This window comes from Canis lupus, chromosome 1, assembly GCF_003254725.2.
Source record: "Canis lupus dingo isolate Sandy chromosome 1, ASM325472v2, whole genome shotgun sequence".
In the NCBI taxonomy this organism is placed as follows: domain Eukaryota; kingdom Metazoa; phylum Chordata; class Mammalia; order Carnivora; family Canidae; genus Canis; species Canis lupus.
The window spans coordinates 72,967,074-72,975,041 of record NC_064243.1 but is presented as its reverse complement, the minus strand read 5'-3'; the positions used below and the strand labels follow the sequence as shown (position 1 = coordinate 72,975,041).

The window sequence follows — 7,968 nt, the reverse complement described above, 5'->3', positions numbered from 1 at the left end:
ATCCTCCATCATCCCCTTGTCCTCACCTCTGGCACTGTGACCTCCAAGCCTGATTTTAACTTTGGCCATCTAGTTCAAAATATTCACCATTTCAATCACAGCACTGAAATGGGATTTAAAGGCAGAAAAACAGATTTTTAAAGCAACGTCTGAAGCTCCTTAGTGCCCTTTGTAGCCTCCATGGTGCATTCTCCATTCACCACACCCAGTCATTCTTTCTCCTTTGTCACTCTTCCTCAGTTGTGCACCTGGTAAAGGAATAAGGAACAGTGCACATTTTATTCACTCTGGAAACTTTCTTCATCCACAATTCTACAGTGAAGCCATTCAATAAAAGTTTAGTAAAGAGAAAGAGAGAAATCGAGAAAGCTGCGTCCTTGGTTGCAGGGATTTTAAGTGGGTAGACAGGAAATGGCATTTGCTAACCACGTTTTTGTTTTCTGTTTTGTTTTGTTTTCATGCAGAGGAACAAAGTGAGTGGCTAACTGGTGAGAACAAGTGTGAGCCTCAGAAGATTAGGGAAGAGAAATGCAGTCGAAGAAAACTTTTTGCAATTTTCATACTGAAATGCCCCCACGAGATACAGAACTTGTGAAAGGTGATTAAGGCCATTGCACACATTCAGGAAAACCTGGCATTTGAAGCAGACATGGAGAGCACACAGTGCTATGTCTCTCCTTTGGTGGCATCCTTGCACCATTCACTGCTGCTTGCTCTCCGGTTTGAGTCCTCTAGAAGCAACGAGTGGTCCCGAAGCTCAAGAGAAGGAATGATGACCAGAAGCACTGGCTCTAATAACCCTCAGACTAGGTAAGTAAGCAGATCCATAGTCACCAGGGATTTGCTATCATTCATGGGTGTCAGTGGTGAGGGAAACCCGAAGCATCAGTGGAAAGTGGATTCCTTTACACTAACAGCCTGTGGATCCCCCACCCTATTCTGGAGCTTCGACCTCAGCTTCTCCCATCTGGACATCTATGGAATGTCCTCTGTGTGGTAGTCAGGATCCAAAGGTAGGTAGGCTTCCCGAAGATGTCCCTGTCCTAATCCTGGAAGCGATGACATGCGAGAGGCTATATGGTGAGTTGGCATTTAGGTTGCTAATCAGCTGATCTACCAACAGGGAACTTATCCCAGTGGGCCTACAGTGCTCAGAAGGACCCACAAAAGCAGGAGGGAAGGCAGAGACAGTCAGAGGAGATGTGAGGAGAGAAGCATGCTCAGAGTGGTGCCCGTGAGAAGGACTTCCCCCACCATCGCTGACTTTGAAGATGGAGGAAAGGGCAGGAGTCAAGCAAAAGCTGGGAAAGGCAGGGAAACCCTCTCTTTGGAATCTCCAGAAAAGAACACAGTGCTGTCCACATTTTGATTTTAGCTCAGCGAGAGTGGTGCCAGGCTTCTAACCTACAGAATTGTGAGGTAACACATTTGTGTTGTTTTCAGCTGCTACATTTGAGGTAATTTGTCACAGCATCCATGCATAATAGAAGAGCTATGAGATTGAGTCAATCCCCAAGGTGTGCTGGCTGCGTGGGTAAGCGGCCCTCTGCTTGGATCTTTCTAAACGCAGTAGGATCGAGTGACAGACTCTCCGGGATGTCACAGAGAAAAGGTCACTGTAACTTCCTGCCCCTAGAGCCCCAAATTGTTCCATTAGAGACAAATTTCCAAGTCCTGGTCTATTGCAGAGGTTAAAAACGGAGATCCTAAGGGCTGAATTCAGCAGTCAGACTCTTATGTACATAGAAGTCTTTTGGAAAATTTGAATTAATTGCAAGTATTTAAAGATTCCACTTAGGCGTCAGGATTTCCGATATTTTTTGGAAAAAATATCTGAAAATGTTGCCAGATTTGCATCCCTGGGGAGAGGGGGGTGGAGTAGTAGCTGACCTTTTATTTATTTTTTATTTTTTTAAGATTTTATTAATTAATGAGACACAGAGAAAGAGACAGAGACACAGGCAGAGGGAGCAGCAGGCTCCCTGGAGTGAGCCCAATGCAGGACTCGATCCGAGGACCCCAAGATCACGACCTGAGCAGAAGGCAGACCCTCAAACACTGAGCCACCCAGGTGTTCCAGTGGCTGACCTTTTAGACCGAGCATGCTCACTCTGGTTGTCTCCACTGCCACCACTCTACTGTCTCACACTCTTTCCGTGTGGCCCTATTATGTGGTCCTTCTGGCATTGAGTATGTGACCCCCTGTACCCTGCTTGTATATGACCCACATTTCTGAACCAGCTTAATTAGGCAAAGGCATTAAGGGGAATCTAACCAGCTTAATACTTTCCTCATGTGTGATAGCATAGACAGCTTTCTTCATTTCAGAAGAAAAATTGAAAATCTCAGAGATGAAATCATTTTGGCTCATCCCTCCATTTTTTCCAAATTCTTAGTGCGAACAGTACAAAAACTACTGGCATCGGTGCTTGTGGGGAATTTCCAAGCCTACACAGAGCTCTGATTTTGATCAGCTAAACCTTTGTCCCGTTAAGGTCTTATCTAAACTGGACTTCAGCAGAGGAGAGAATTTTCAAAGGGATATAAATCAAGCTAGAGCACTTTCAAGATGGTAGTTTCAAGCAAAACGTCAAACAGTCCACTAGCATTTTCATGTATGCAGGGCCAAAGTTTGGAGAAATCCCCGTGCACTTCTATTAGATTAACAACATGTAGGCTCTGACATCAGCTGCAACCTGATCTGGTATTGCAAAATGCATTTCGGAATCCTAATGCGTTAATTGTTATGTTTGGCTTTATTACCAACATATCTTTTTACTCATATCTGAATGCTGATGGTTATGGGCCAAAATTTTTGGAAAAGTGATACCTTACAAGCTCACACTTGAAATGGCTCTGAACAGTGATGGAAGGTCACAGATTGGGAACAAGAGAAAAGAGTCGGCTCACAAAAGGGTTAGTGTCCTGAGCGGCTTGACAGGAATGCACCTTTTCCGTCACAGGCTCTGGTCTTCGGCACACAATGTAGTGAATAATCAGCTATAGATGGGCAGGGAGAGGCCCGGCTGGGCTCCTGACACGGCCTCTGTGGGTGTGATGGATGTGGAGAAATCCAACCCTTCCCAGGGGGGTCAGGTGGCACCATCAAGACAAAGAGTGCAAACAATTTGGTTCTGGAAAAGAACTTCCTTTTTTTTTAACTATTTGTGCCAAAACGTTATCCAGCCATTCTCTATTAAATTGGAAATCTATGCAAAGAAGGAAAAATGAAACCAAAGTGAAACCCCAAACAGAAATATTCCCTGGACAAAATATATTTAAATTGTGCAAAATTTTAAAGAGAAAGAAAGAAGAGAGAAAAATATAAATAGATAGATATTTTAGAAAGGGCATTTTCTTCCAAGGCTGAGTCAAAAACATCTGCTATCTGGATTAGAGAGAGAAACTACCTACATTTCCGGAAAAAAAAAAAAAAAAATCCCTCAAATCTCTCCTTTGGAACCTGTAGATAAAAACAAAGGAGGGGAGGATGAGCCTCCCTCTGACCCCAAGGGCTAGGCTGAGCAGACAGAGGCGGGAAGGAAAAAAAAAAACAAAAAACAAAACACCCAGAGAGCATCAGGCCTGCTGTCCCAACTGGAAACATCTCCCAGAACATTTCTCCAGCCTTTGTCTCCTGGCCTTTTCAGAACTCTGAGCAGTGATTCTAATTGGATCTGGGTTTATATGAGCTTTTGATAAAATACACACTACTCCCCTGTCCTCCCCTCTCTCCCAACCTAGGCCCCAAGAAGTTTTGAGAAATATCTATAAATTTTCTTAATTGCCAGACGGTTTTTCCACTTCTAGGCAACTGGCTTTCCTTAGCGGTAATGTCAGAATCTGACCTATGACACTGGGGGCTCGTCTCTGATGACTACCAAATGTTAAAGGGGCCTTCCATTTTCCTTGCTTTTCTGCACCATGAGGCTGGGCATCAGATGCCTGGCCTCGGAGCAGGTTGGCTTTTTACCCCTGGACTAAGGGTGGGGAGGATGTGCCAGTTCAGAAGGGAGCCCAGGGAAGGGACCACAGTGTGCACCTGCTGGGTGCCAGGTGAGGTGCTGAGCTTGCCTCGCTTTGTGCCCACAGATGCTTGAGAAGTCCGTTTTGTCAACCTTGTTTAGACAAATAAGAAACTCAGGGAAATGAACAGCTTGATAATGTTGACCCAGCAAGTGGCAACGCTGGCACCAAGGCTACCTGCCCCTGAACCTTAAGACAGCTACAAAGCCTTGGGACGTGGAAGACTTCCCTTCAGTCTTAACCCCAATAAAACTCTTCCAAAGACACTTTGCCGTGTGTTCTCTTGAACCTCTTATCACTTGCATTATCCCTAGTTTCAGAGCATTCCCACTCAGAGAATTGCTATGACAGTGAGAGCTCTGCAGAAATAATGATCAACGTGCCTCAGCTCAAAATTCATCTCCACTTTCTAACCCAGACAACATCTCGGAGGCAGGTTCTCATGCTAGAAGGCAAGGGTTACCATATGATTTAGGTGACTTGGGTCACCCTCCCGGCCCCAGTCCGCCCACAGCCACCAAGTGGTTCACATAGCTGAAAACATGTAGCTCTTTTTAAATAGGTAAAATTTGGATGGTGCTAGGTTAATGGAAAACTATGAGAGTCAGGGTTGTTTCTGGGGCACCAGTTCAGTGGGCATGAGGACAGTCAGTGCAGTCCGAAGACGTGAGACCAAGCAACGAGAGGGAGGAAGGAATTCTCAGGCAACCACCTATTCTTTCCCTGCTTCTCCCAGCAAACTTTTGCCTGATTTCAGACCTTCTAGATCGTACTGTGCATTTTTATTCCAGATATCCTATTTTGTGTGTTTACACAGAAAGACAGGGCACAACCTGGAAAGGTCATGGGCTAAGGGATTAGGAGGCCTGTTTCAAATTACTGTACGACATGGAAGTACTGTGTGACCTTGAGCTAATTACCTAACCTCTCTGAGATCTTCTTTGTAAAACCAGTGGCTCTAAGCCCTTGATGAGACGATGTAAGTGATACGGTGCCTGGTGTATAGCAGGCATCTAAAAAAGTACTTTTCCTCCTCACTCTTCTCCTCCTTTGCTTTCTCAGGAATGCCCTGATCCTAAGGGTTGTCTCTCCTTTTTTGCAAGCTTCAGATATTTGAAGGATTCCTTAATTCTACAGTGGTGTTGAAGACTGAAATCCTGCATGCCACTCATGACTTGTGTAATCCTGAAGATGTTGATTAACTTCTCTGGGTATTCATTCATTCATTCATTCATTCATTCATTCATTCATTCATTCTTACCAGCTACAACTTGTTAGTAATTAACTGAGATGTGGTTGCTTTCTAACCAAATAGCCATTTAGTACTTCCTTCTCTATAAATAGGAGCTACAGTTTGACTTCCGGTAACTAGCAGAGATCTCTCCATCTCAAGGAAGACCCATGTCCAATGGACATGACTGACTTAAGATGACAGTAAGATCCCGTTCTCATTCACCAGTGAGTGCTCTAGGGTAAGCATAAAAAACACTTCTGGACAAAGAGACAGAAAAGAAGTCTGAGAGCCTCAGGAGGAGAGAGGTGCTTGTCTGTTGCTTCCTACTTGGGCTGCTGGCGGTGGACACGATGTCTGCAGAATTGGCAGCCATCTCAAACCCATGAGGTGACAGTCACAAGTATGAAGCCAGTGTGCCGAAGATGGTGGGAGGGATGGCTCGAAGGAGCTTGAAGGTAGTGTTAGGAACAGTCTGGAATTGCTGAATGAGTGCTTGGTCCTCACCTCTCTATTTTAATACTGAAAAAAGGAGGAAGGAAGAAAGTAGTTAATTCTGCTGGGGGTGCTGGGTAGCAGTGCTGAGTGGGGAGGAAGGAAGGGTATGGAAAGGCTTCAAAGAGGAGGTGGCCCTCCATGGACACTCACCTTAGTGGGAAAGACTTCTTGGAAGAAAGTGTGTGGTGCACAGTTCTTTAGCAAGTTTTCCAAGATGAAAGAAGTAAAAAAAAAAAAAAAAGGATGGTGGTTGGATGGTATCTACATTGGCCCCATGCTGCCCTGGGAAAACTGCAAGGTCCCATGCACTTTAGGGACCTGGGGAAATGATTAGAGTTGTTTGTTCTGCCCAAGTACTTGAAATCTCACGAATGAAAGGTTTTCTATGGGGATCCCTGGGTGGCGCAGAGGTTTGGCGCCTGCATTTGGCCCAGGGAGCGATCCCGGAGACCCGGGATCGAATCCCACATTGGGCTCCCGGTGCATGGAGCCCGCTTCTCCCTCCGCCTGTGTCTCTGCCTCTCTCTCTCTCTCTGTGACTATCATAAATAAATAAAAACTTAAAAAAAATATTTAAAAAAAAAAAAGGTTTTCTATGAATACAAAATACGGCAATTGTCTACATTAGACCAGAGGAACATTACATTCAAAGGGAAGGGGAAAAATCTAAACATATTTATTTAGCATACAAAGTGGGTGTTCGTGCCAAAAACAATTCAGTAGGGTAAAAACCTACTTGGGCAGTGTCTGTACTAACAGAGCAGATGTGACACAGAGATTTGGTGGCCATGATTCATGCCAACCACATCAGCCCCCCTGACTTGTTCAATGGCTTGAGGCCCAGTGGTATAGTTTTTAGCATTCCACTTGTTCTATAGGATTTTGCCATATAATTTCAGCAATTTAGTACTTAGACTCGGCTAAATTCTGGCCAACACCATGAAATATTAAGAGGTAAAATAAATAAAGCTTTTGCTGGCTTTTAGATTCAATATAAAATTTTAACATGATCCATTTTTAATTACTTGAAGAATTTAATTACCTAGTGAAGATTCTGTTTCTGGTAGATGAGGACTTGAAGTTAAGACTTTTTCATCCTTCTAAAAAGCATATACAATTTATATGCTTATCTTACTTGAGGCCCTGATAAAATAGACCCCAAATGATTTAGAACTAATTCCTCAGAAAATAATTTAAAGCCATTGACCTCACAGCCACATGTTTTTATGTTATCAAGTAATTTCAGCCAGTTGTAAAACTGATAATATTTCACAACTATTTTTTCATACATGCACCTCAATTAGTTTTTAGGGTTTTAATGATGCCAAATACATTTTTTTTTTCTCAGTGGCTATAAAACAAAAACAAAAACACAAACTCTTGACTAGCCATGCTGACCTCCTTTCTGTTCCAGGAATAAGCCAAGTTCTTTTATTCCTGAGGTCTATGCACATATTGTTTCTCTCCCTTCCTTCCGTCCTTCAGTTTTTCCTTCCTTTCTTCCCCTCCACCCCGTCCTTCCCTCTCCTGTCCTATCCTTCCCTTCCCTCCCCTCCTCCTTCTTTCCCTTCCTCCTTCTTTCCTTCTTTCCATCTTTCTTCAGATATTCTTCTCATAAATATTTGTTCGGGTGGGTCCTTTTGATCTTCCATATCTCACTCAGGTCAAATGTTAGATGTTTCCATTTCAGCAAATGAGACCACTGCTCCTCCTGTCATGCAGACCCTGAACCCGGGAGGTTCTTGACCTATTTCCCTTGTTCTTCAGTATCCAAGGCATTAGCCTGTCCTACAGGTTCTTCCTCTCAGTTTTACCTGGACCAGGTCATATCATGTCTACTGCAAATTCTGGGGTAGACCACCTTCTTCTTCTAGCTTCTTCCTGTGGCCACCTAGCCTGCTATAACTAATACAGAAACTGTGTGGTGAATGGAAAACAAACTTGAAATAGATGATGTTGACTTGGCCAAAAAATAGTTGGAGGAGAAGTAAATGAAGCAGGCTGGACAGATGGAGGCCCAGCTTAGGCAGTAACAAAACTTTTGGTAAAATTGTTGCTTGTGATAACTTAGAAGGCAGACCACAGCCTTCTGAGCCTATGGAAAACAACATTTTGGAAAGCGTGTTATGGTATGTTACCTCCTGTTATAGTTGCTGTTCACACAAAGATTAGAAAAGAGAGAGGTGAACTGAGGAAAGAATTGGCGGATTTGC

The 7,968-nt window shown here is 43.8% G+C and overlaps 1 long non-coding RNA gene across 5 annotated transcripts in view; it reads left to right on the top strand.

Annotated features, from left to right (window-relative positions):
* The window catches only part of LOC112644618 (uncharacterized), a 45,052-nt gene that overhangs the window by 28,638 nt on the left and 8,446 nt on the right, over positions 1-7,968 (top strand). For 2 of the 5 annotated variants that reach the window (XR_007413901.1, XR_007413900.1), the window contains exons 2-3: positions 465-810; positions 5,089-5,237. This is a non-coding gene — a long non-coding RNA (uncharacterized LOC112644618). Of the gene's footprint in view, positions 1-464; positions 811-4,092; positions 4,550-5,088; positions 5,238-7,968 lie in introns of those variants that run through there. The other 3 variants (XR_007413902.1, XR_003126579.3, XR_007413903.1) reach the window with 3 other exon arrangements.